Source organism: Oryctolagus cuniculus, chromosome 10, assembly GCF_051225735.1.
Source record: "Oryctolagus cuniculus isolate XC-2025 breed Fujian yellow rabbit chromosome 10, ASM5122573v1, whole genome shotgun sequence".
In the NCBI taxonomy this organism is placed as follows: domain Eukaryota; kingdom Metazoa; phylum Chordata; class Mammalia; order Lagomorpha; family Leporidae; genus Oryctolagus; species Oryctolagus cuniculus.
The window spans coordinates 55722064-55733197 of NC_142876.1; positions in this window are offsets into that span (position 1 = coordinate 55722064).

The following is an 11134-nucleotide window of genomic DNA, read 5'->3' on the forward strand; positions in this document are numbered from 1 at the left end:
ACTCCATCCCAGCCCCCTAGATGGGTGTCAGGGGCCCAAGCACTTGAGCTGTCATTCACTACTTCTTGGATTGAATTAGCAGGAAGCTGGGTCAGAAGTGGAGGAGCTGGAATTCAAGCCAGCACTCTGATATGGGGTACAGACATCACAAATGTTGGCTTCTCCTGCTATGCCACAGCACCCGCCCTGTTCAACATCTCTTAATGGTATTTATATTTTTAGATATGCTAAGTTCTAAGTTTATGGGGAAAATGTCTCCAGAAAAAAATGGGGAAAGTATAGACATTTCTGTCATAAGGAATAACCAAACAAAATGTAGAGCTTCCATTTGGCTAGGATGATCCTCACTGATGAAAAAACATGCTTTTAAATGATATTTAGCTGAAACTGATAGAATTAAAAAGGAGAGAATGATCCAACATGGGAAGTGGGATACACAGCAGACTCATAGAATGGCAGATGTCCTAAACAGCACTCTGGCCTCAGAATCAGCCCTTAAGGCATTTGGATCTGGCTGAAGAGCCCATGTAGTATTTTAGGCATGGAAATCCAAGACACTCTGGCAAAAAAAAAATATGACCTAAATGAAAGATCTTTGTGAGTGAGATCCCAGTGGAAAGAACAGGCCATCAAAGAAGGAGGGAGGCACCTTTCTCTGAAGGGAGGAGAGAACTTCTGCTTTGACTAGGACCTTGTCTAAATAAGATCAGAGTCAGCAAACTCAAAAGGCTTCCATAGCCTTGGCAGCTCATGACAAGAGCCTCGGGTGATTACTGACATCATAAACAAGAGTGTCAATTGTTAAGTCAACAACAGGAGTCACTGTGCACTTACTCCTCATGTAGGATCTCTGTCCTTAATGTGTTGTACAATGTGAATTAATGCTATAACTAGTACTCAAACAGTACTTTACACTTTGTGTTTCTGTGTGGGTGCAAACTGTTGAAATCTTTACTTAATATATGCTAAATTGATCTTCTGTATATAAAGATAATTGAAAATGAATCTTGATGTGAATGGAAGGGGAGAGGGAGCGGGAAAGGGGAGGGTTGTGGGTGGGAGGGAAGTTATGGGGGGGGGGAGCCACTGTAATCCAAAAGCTGCACTTTGGAAATTTATATTTATTAAATAAACGTTTAAAAAAAGATATTTAGTTGAGGGACAGATAGAGAAAAAGAGAGAGACAGACAGAGACAGAAAAGGAGACAGAGGGGGCCGATGCTGTGTCATAGCAGGCAAAGCCATTGCCTGCAGTGCCGGCATCCCATATGGTCACCAGTTCAAATCCCGGTTGCTCCACTTCCAATCCAGCTTTCTGCTATGGCCTGGGAAAGCAGTAGGAGATGGCCCAAGTCCTTGAGCTCCTGCACCCACGTGGGAAGACCTGGCAGAAGTTCCTGGCTCCTGGCTTTGGGTCAGCTGTTGAGGCCAATTGGGGAGTGAATCAGCAGATAGAAGACCTTTCCCTCTCTCTGCCTCTCCTCTCTCAGTGTAACTCTGACTTTCAAACAAATAAATAAATCCTAAAAAGAAAAAAAGAAAGAAAAGGAGGCAGAGACCCAGGAAGACTGAGAACCAGAGGCAGAGAGCTCCCACCTGCTAGTTCGCTCCCTAAATGCCTTCAGGGCCAGGACTGAGCTATGGCCAAAGCTAGGAGCCAGGAAGGCAGTCCAGGTCTCCTTTGCAGGTGGCAGGGATCCAACAACCACCTGAGTCATTGCCTGCTGCCTCCCAGTGTGATAGAAGTAAGACTCGGGAGCAGAGGCAAGACTCAAACCCAAGCACTCCACAATGGAATATGAGCATCCCGAACGGCAGCTTAATTCCTAGACCAGATGCTTGTCCCCGTATCTTTAATTAAGGTAAAATACTCATATACATTTCTCCCTACTGTTAGATGGAAAACATAAGACTATATATACAGTATGACTTCAAATTAAAGTATATATTCAATTAGAAACCGAAGGTAGGAGTCAGCATTATGGCGTAGTGAGTAAAGGCACAGCCTGCAATGCCAGCATCCCATATGGGTGCTGGTTCGAGTCCTGGCTGCTCCTCTTCTGATCCAGCTCCCTGCTAATGCACCTGGGAAAGCAGTAGAAGATGGCCCAAGTACTTGGATATCTGCATCCACACAGGAGACCCAGATGAAGCTCCTGGCTCCTGGCTTCAGCATGGGCCAATCCTGGTTATTGTGGCCATCTGGGGAGTGAACCAGTAAATGGAAGATCAATCTCTCTCTCTCTCTCTCTCTCTCTCTCTCTCTCTCTCTCTGCCTTTCAAATACATAAGTAAAATCTTTTAAAAAAACTTGAAGGTAAATTCACAAAATTATTAGCAACAGTTATTTTGGGGCTATGCAATCACAGGCGATTATTTTTATTTAATTATTTTTGTGTTCCCCAAGTCTTCTACAATGAATGTATATTTACAAATAAGAAAAAATGTGTTTTTATTAAATAGACTGGGAAGGTGTATGTTTGGAGAATACGTTACCTCATGAGGCATCTGTAACTCCCAAGGCCCTGGGCAACAGATCACCTTTCCCAAGGTGACTCAGGGTGTCAAATCTGCAGCCCTGCTTCCTGCAGAGTGGCTTGGCCACCACACCCCCAGCTCTCAACTCTCAAAAAATATGTTTCCACAAATCACACACCGACGCACCAAGACAAGCGAGAAAGCAACGCCTGCAGAACTGCCTGAGAGCAAGGCTGCAGGTTCCCGGACTCAGCCGTGTCCTCAGACCCAAAATGTCAGCACCCCCCTGCATGCACCGTTAGGAGCCAAACAACGGTGCCTCTCGGTTATCAAGGCACGCAAGAGTCACGTTGCTCTGTGACCCCTGGGAGAACTCAGAACCTGCTAATCCCAGCGCAGAGCGTTCTTGGAAATGCCACCTGCTCCCGCCAGCAGTTCTGAGAACCAAGCAGTGGGTCCCAGCCAATGGGGAGGGAGCTCCCAAAGTTATTTAGGGAGGTGCACGTATGTGGGAACGTGAGCGCCCCACGCAGGAGTGCGGCTCGGTCTGTGCTGGACACGAGCTGGCATCCTCCAGACCGTATACCTCCCCGCCTCCCACTGCTCTCTGCCTTTCAGATAAGAAGTTCCTAGCAGGCCGCGGCACACTGGGGCCCAGCACCTTCTCATTCTTCCCTGGCCTGGCCCATGTTCAAGTGTGGGGAGAGAGTAGCTGAGCTCGCAGGCCCCTCCCCAGGATCTGTGTCCATGCCTCTGCCCGGGTTCAGCTCTTTGCGGGAGGGGATGCATCTCCTGCCAGCTGCCTCCTGCCCTACACTGAAGTCACTCCACCTCCCCTGTTTGTCACTGCAGCCTGGGTGGCGGTGGCTTCCCACTGCCCTTCCATGCAGAACGGCCCCCCTCCCCTGTTGGGCTGCTCAGTCCGTCCTTCCCCTACGTAATTGCTGGCAGTGAAGTCCCTCTGTTGGAGATGCTCGGGGAGCCTCCTGTTCTCCCTGCTTGGACGCTGACCCCGGCACGAATAGCAGATGCTGTGCCAGGGCCCTTCTCTCCTGTTTGTGGTTCAAAGGTCCAAAAGTGGGAAGAAGTTGGTCCAGATTGAAAGAAGCTCCTTGTGGACAAAGAAGCCTTCCAGAGAAGAGCTGACCACAGCTTCCTGGTGGCACAAGGTGGCATGATGCCATGGCCACACTGAGCACCTGACACGTGGACACACTTTAGAACCTGCCCGCAAGAACTGGGCATGACATGGTAGCTAAGCATGCTTTTTAAGTCTGTCCAGTTTTTTCTTCCAAAAAGTCTTAAGAAGCTCTGGAAAGGAGCCACTGTAGTGGAGCGGATTAAACCTCTGCCTGTGATGCTGGCATTCCAGGGCGCCAGTTCGAGTCCCGGCTGCTCCCCTTCCAATCCATCTCCCTGCTTCTGGTCTGGGAAAGCAACAGAAGATGGCCTAAGTGCTTGGGATCCTGCACCCACTTGGGAGACCCAGAAGAAGCTCCAGGCTCCTGGCTTCAGATTGGCCCAGCTCCGGCTGTTGTGGTCATATGAGGAGTGAACCAGTGGATGGAAGACCTCTTTCTCTCTCTCTGTAACTCTGCCTTTCAAATAAAAATAAATAAATCCTTTAAAAAAAAGAAAAAGCTCTAGGGAAAAAATCACTTCTGCAACAGACATACAGAGCATTTCATAGGAGTTCAAGGTCACCTTGGGGAAACTCTCTTTGGCCCCTTCCCCAGGAGCCAGGACAGGGGGTGTTCTGTGGAGGAGGAAGGCAGGAGGAAGATGTCAGGGAGCCATTTGTGATGGCCCCGGGACAGCCCCTCAGCCCTGACCTTGGCAGTCCTGAGAACCAAGCTCCAGAGAAGAGGCGTGGCCCAAACTCCACCCGACCTCACTGGCTCTGGGCAGCGTGACAGGGAGACAGGAGGAGGCCTATTCCATGATGACAACGACAGTCTCAGATTGAGAGGAACAGCAAGTGCAGGATCAAATGGGTTGCCCGTCAAGTAAAGTGCTCCACTGACGGAGGACGTTGGAAGCCAGGGCCCAGAGGGCACGTTTGTCAAGCTCTCAGAAAATAGAAAGCAGGATCAAAGCAGAAGCACTTTCCAAATATAAACATTTGTCACCTACGTTCACTTTTGATGTGCCCCATTTCCAATACATTTCTCCTCTATAAAAAAGACAGCTTAATCTTTCCGTACACATACTTGGGTCCTTCAAACAGAGCCCAGGGACAATTTGGGGTGGGCAGGGAGAGGTGAGACAGGAAGTCGCAGCCAGGCGAAATAAAAGAGAGGAGGCCAAAGCTCCCCCCACCCCGCGCCTCCCCCCCACCCCGCCCTCCAAAGAGCGAAAAAGGAAGAAAAAAAAAGGAAAGCAGCGTTCGCAGAGCCCCTGGCGTTTTACACATTACCTCATGTTTTCCTGCAGATTAACTCTGGAAAGAGGGCATCATTATTCCCACTTTGTAAAGCATTTCAGTCCGTCACGTACCCACACAGCACACGCTTGTGGGAGCAGAGTCAGGATTTACCCTTAGTTGTGTGCAGAGTGAGCTCGGGACAGCAAGTGACCGCCAGGCACTCCGAGCCTGCTCACCTGTCTGCCTGTGCAAGCACCTCTATGGCGCCCTCCTACAGCCCTGACCTGAGACCTGCTGCCCAGTTCTCCAGTCACTGGGCTTCGGTTCTGGGTCTGAAGCCACTCTGTGCTGCCTCGTGTTTCTGTGAAGCGGCACCAAGGAGTGACGTCTATGAAATGGGCAAGGCCTCTCCTCTCTGTGGCATGACATTTCCCACCTAGGTCAGCTTCTCCCTGCCTGGCCCAACACTGCTCAGTCTTAGGGGCCCAAGGGTCACTGGCACTGCAGTCTTTGGGGACACACTGGTACCCACAAATCACCTGCTCCCCTCTCAAGTTCTATTGCCTTGGGCTGTCAGCACCTCCAACCCAGCCCTGGTTCCACATCCACAGATTTCACCGACTTCTAGTAGAAAATATTGGGACAGGGGCTGGTGTGGTGGCACAGTGGACTAAGCCTCTGCCTTTGACACTATCATCCCATATGAGTGACAGTTTGGGTCCCCGATGCTCCATTTCCAATCCAGTTCCCTGTTAATGTATCTGGGAAGGCACAGAAAGATGGCCCAAGTGCTTGGGCTCCTAGCTCCTGGCTTTAGCCTGGCCCAACCCCTGCCATTGCAACCCCTGCCAGTGAGCCAGCATATAGAAGATCTCTCTCTGTAACCCTGCCTTTCAAATAAATAAGTAAATCTCTAGAAAAAGAAAGAAAGAAAGAAAGAAAGAGAGAGAAAGAAAGAAAGGGAGAAAGAAAGAAAATGTAGGAGAAAAATCCCATTGTCTGGAACTCCCCACCCCTTGTCATTATTCCCTAAGCAATGCAGCATTATCACTAATGGCATGGCATTTACACTGTATTAGGTATTACAAGTAAAATAGGGAAGATATAAATATACAGGGCTATCTCACTGACACGTTGCCAGAGGAATTATACATTCAGAATTTACAACTGTCTGGAGCCTCACCATCACAAGGTCTGTTTTCCTGGAGGGATTAGGAGGATGTTGATCAAAGAGGACAGTATTTCAGTGTGCCAGGAGGCACAGATGATAAATATGCTAGTAATTCCACACTGTGAATATATATATATGCACACATATATATATATATAATGGAATCATTTTCTACTCCATAAATATACATGGTAATAATTTGTTAATATCCAACTAAAAATAAATGAAAAATTTTAAATATTTTTTAAAATATACAGAGGCTGTGCATCGGTTATGTGTGAATCACAGTCCATTTTCTATCAGGAACTTGAGCATCCGTATGGGGTGAAGGTCCTGGGACCAATGCCCTGTGGACCCTGAGGAACCCCTGTATTTGCTCTCACACGGTTTTCATGGCTTAGCCCCATCCTTTCACTGGACTGTGAGTGCCTGAAGTAATTAAAGCAACAAGAGCGGAGAGCGCCTTTCAGCAAGAGGTGTCCGTGGAAGCCGCTGGGAGCTGCTGCTCAAAGCTGATGGGGATGGGGCAGGATGCTGGCCCTCGCTAAGGGTTCAGCGGGAGCCTTATTCATAGTCCTGGCTTCTCCCACTGACCCAGGCAAGGGAAAAAGAGAAACAAATTCTCTCTATCACAAATCATGAGCCTTGAGAACTGTACCTTCCAAAAGAAAAAGAGACAAATTGTTGTCTAGAAGGAGGAAGCGTCCTCCGGCCTGTCTCTCTGACAGATCTCTGGTCCTGCTTCCCGCCCGGCCCAGAAGGGGAACCTCCCTATCTGTGCTTCTACAGACGTGGGACCCGGCCTTCTGATCCACGGAGAGGCCAACCTAGAGAGATTTACGCTTGCTAGCTGAGAGATTCCTCCTGATGAAATCGTGCGCTACATAATTATAACAAGAGATCAGGTTTAATTTAGGAAAGTTGGTCACTGTGCAGCATGGTAAATCATCTTTAAAGCAAACACACTTAAAGTCTTTGAGATAAAGTTCATTCCCCTGTGATGAGGTCGTCGTGTGGAATGCTACGAGATCCCGGGCAGGGTTTCAAAGCCTGCACTAGGTGACATCGAGCTGCTTATAGCTGCTGGGATTTATGGGAATGTTGGCACCCAGGTGACACGTTGGATAATCTTTAACGGAGGAAGTCTGGCTGGTGCCTGCTCTTTGTTCCAACTCCACTTTCATATTTGAGAACCCTTGTGATATACTTGTTATTCACGGCCGCGATGTGGGCTGTCACAAGCACTGCTCAGTGCTAGATGCTGAGCAAACAGAGCGCTCCCCCTTCCTGCCCGAGTCTCCCTCCTGAAACCTGGCGAGGCATGGGCGGAATTTCCTGAGCAAGGAGGTTCAGTCAAGTTTTGCAAAGCCAATGGAGTGCATTCTCCAACACGTGTTTTATGTGATCTACTCATTTTCTTAGGCATGATCCGTGAGACATGCTGGGCTTACAACATGTCTGGTAAGTTTTGTTGCTGGAGTCACCCAGATGTGATATGTGTTATCTTTCGTCCAGGGCAGTCTGGTCATGAGGACACCACTCATGTGCCCCTGGCATCACCCTCCTGTTCTGACAATTTCTTGAAGATAGACGAGGACCCAGGAGACAAGTCAGTGTCTTCATAACCAAGAGAAGACCAATGGAAATCAGAGTCCAGCATGCCAAGCTATTTGATTTGAAAGCTTCGCATCTCTGTCTCCCTTGCAGCGAAAACTACTTTGAGATATGCTGAGAACCAGATGCTGTTTGATTTTTAATGGGGCTTTGTTCCAATAAACCCATCATACAAAAGTAGAAAACATCCTAGGTCCAAATATACCATACACCATCACTTAGCTTAGCCTCTCTGGAATGTGTTCAATGCTAAAGTATTGACTACTTCTCATAATTTATCAAATACTTGTATCCAAAAAACGCTGGCAACAGAGCATACTGTAGAGCATGGGTGGTTTTCTCTGCTCACTGGGGGACTGCCTGGGCACTGTGCTCACTGTCGTATCCAGCACTGTACAGAGAATCAGACTGCATATCACCAGCCTGGGAAAATATCCAACGGAAAATCTGATGTACGGCTTCTACTGAATGCATATCACTTTAGCACTGGTGGAAAAATCCCAAGGTGGGGGCCATGTGTACATGCACAGTTGGGTGTTTAATGGCGAGACAAACCATTATTCTCCACCTATGCTTTATCTGTGCTGACTCGACTATATCAAAGGCAACAGCAACATCCCAAATGCCTTTGATTCCATTGGCTTCCTCCCAGCACCCTCTGATAAAGCTGAGGGTCCAGTCTCCACCATGAGGCCATTCACTGGTGAGCGTATTTTGGTTGAGTTGTTCCGTTCTCTTTGTTGTATTAGGGAACTGGAAGTCTTCTGAGAGAAGATCCTGTTTTTCCAGGACTACCCAGGCACTCACCCAAGATGGACTCAATGACTACTTCCTAACGAACAACTGAAAAGAAAGACAGGATCGGTTTTGTTTTCACAGACTTGAAGAGCCATTTAGCATCACTTCTTGCAACAGACATTTACTAAACACCTCCCTTGGGCTGAACATGTGGTTGCAGAGTTAAATGAGAAGAGTCACCACCCTCAAAAAGCTCTATGGAGGGAGGCAGGTGGATAAGCTGCGAGGAAAGTCCAGGCAAAGAGTAGGGAGAATGCCAGGCTGCCTGTCCCTGAGGGAGAAACAGCTGAGTTCACCTTTGGGTCTCCTGGGCATGCAACGGCTCACCCCTCTTATAGAGGAGACCCCTCGACAGTGTTAACTATGGCGCTCCAGAGTCTGCATCAGTGAATAGAACCAGAGGCTGGCTGGACTCTACCTGGGTCTCTCATGCAGGTGGCAGGGGCCTGAGCATTTGAGCCATCTTCCACTGTCTTCCCAGGCACATTAGAGGGAGCTGGATCAGAAGTGGAGCAGCCGGCACCACGGCTCAGTAGGCTAATCCTCCGCCTTGCGGCGCTGGCACACCAGGTTCTAGTCCCGGTCGGGGCGCCGGATTCTGTCCCGGTTGCCCCTCTTCCAGGCCAGCTCTCTGCTGTGGCCCTGGGAGTGCAGTGGAGGATGGCCCAAGTGCATGGGCCCTGCACCCCATGGGAGACCAGGCAGCGCGCTGGCCGCAGCGGCCATTGGAGAGTGAACCAACGGCAAAAGGAAGACCTTTGTCTCTGTCTCTCTCACTATCCACTCTGCCTGTCAAAAAAAAAAAAAAAAAAAAAAAAAAAGTGGAGCAACTGGGACTCAAACTGGTGCTCATGTGAGATCCCAGCATTGTAGGTTGCAGGTGGTGGCTTAGCCTGCTGTGTCACAAAGCCGATCTCCAATAAATTTTCTACTGGTGAGTGACTTTACTACCAAAGACAACAGAGGTCCTTGTGGAGGTGATTTAAGAGCCAAGTGGAGCAGAACACAGAAGTCAGATGTTGCACTGAGCGTTAACCTACAGCCCTGTGCTGTACACACAGAGGAAAGTGCACTACTGGAGTGGTAGTGAAATGGACTGGAGATGTATGTCCACCATACCCCCTCCCACAAGACACTCACAATCTCTGTTGAGATCCTAGCCATTGGGGCTGAAGTTCTGACGTAGCAGGTGCTCATAGGAGATGCCGGCATCGCAGGTGGCAACTTAACCTGCTGTGCCACAATGCCGGTCTCCAACAAATTTTTTACTGGTGAGTGATTTTGCTTCCAAAGACAAAGGAGGTCCCTGTGGAGGTGATTTAAGGATCTTTTTTTTTCCCTAGGAGGTTTTTCATTAGATCATCAGTTTGATAGAAAAATATATGTATATTCCCTACGTGTCTCACAGGGCATAGGTGAATGCTGCAGCATCATGAGATGAGTTTGTGCCTCCTCAAACCACACCCCTGCCTCAGCTCAGGACCGTATGTGCAAAATGAAGGCTTGGACCATGTGATCTCTGAAGTCTCATATTTAATCCCTTGGCTTCTCTGTCCTAACAAATAATTTCCCCCAAACCCTCTATCAGCAAAGCCCAATACTGGCTTTCTTTTCATTCAGCCACTATTTATCTTCATCACCAAAGGCCTCTCTCAGAGGAAAGCAAAAGTTAGGAAAAAGGAGAAAAGACCCAATAATCTCACCCAGATATGCATCCCTCATGTGTTTTATGTAGAGAGCGATTTTCCTGTTATATTTAGATTACAATCAAACTGTAAAAGAACTGTTATCTCTCTGTTCCTGCTTTTTTTCTTCAAGCACTGAGACCTTTGTCCTCCTATATTAAAGAAGATGTAAATACTACAAGAGAATGTTTACATTTTAAAAATCCATTTTCCTTGATCATTTGTAGAAGGAAGGAAAAAAATCTCTGTACTAACACACCAGTTCAACTTTGCATTGTAAAAACTGTTTCTCACCGAAATCACCTTTCACACAAAGCCACCTTCCCCTCAGCCACATTTCATTCCTCCCAGCTTTTGTTTCAGCTTCACACTGTGTCTGTGCCTCAATCTTTCATTCTCCTCACCTTGGCAAGTCCTTGACGGAGCTGAGAGAGCTCTCCAAGTGGGGAAGCAAAAAGACAGAGAAAGCTTGCTCTTATAAACTTGAGAAAGATTTTTTAAAAAAAGATTTAATTATTTATTTGAAAGAGTTACAGAGGAGGGAGGGAGAGAGAGTGAGAGAGAGAAGCAGCCAGGACTCGAACTGGTACCCATATGAGTGCTGGCTTGCAGGCAGTGGTTTTACCTGCTGTGCCACAAAGCCAGCCGCTGGAGACAGATCTTTCAGAAGATATGGAGATTGGGACTGTGTTGTGCCAAACTTGTAATCAGTGTCAGCAGATTTATTTTTATTTATTTGGAGTTTTTTAAAGATTTTTTATTTATTTATTTGACAGGTAGAGTTACAGACAGTGAGAGAGACAGACAGAGAGAAAGGTCTTCTTTCCGTTGGTTCATTCCCCAAATGGCTGCAATGGCTGGAGCTGCACCCATCCGAAGCCAGGAGCCAAATGCTTCTTCCTTGTCTCCCATGCGGGTACAGGGGCCCAAGCATTTGGGCCATCCTCCACTGCCTTCCTGGGCCACAGCAGAGAGCTGGCCTGGAAGAGGAGCAACCAGGACTAGAACCAGCACCCACATGAG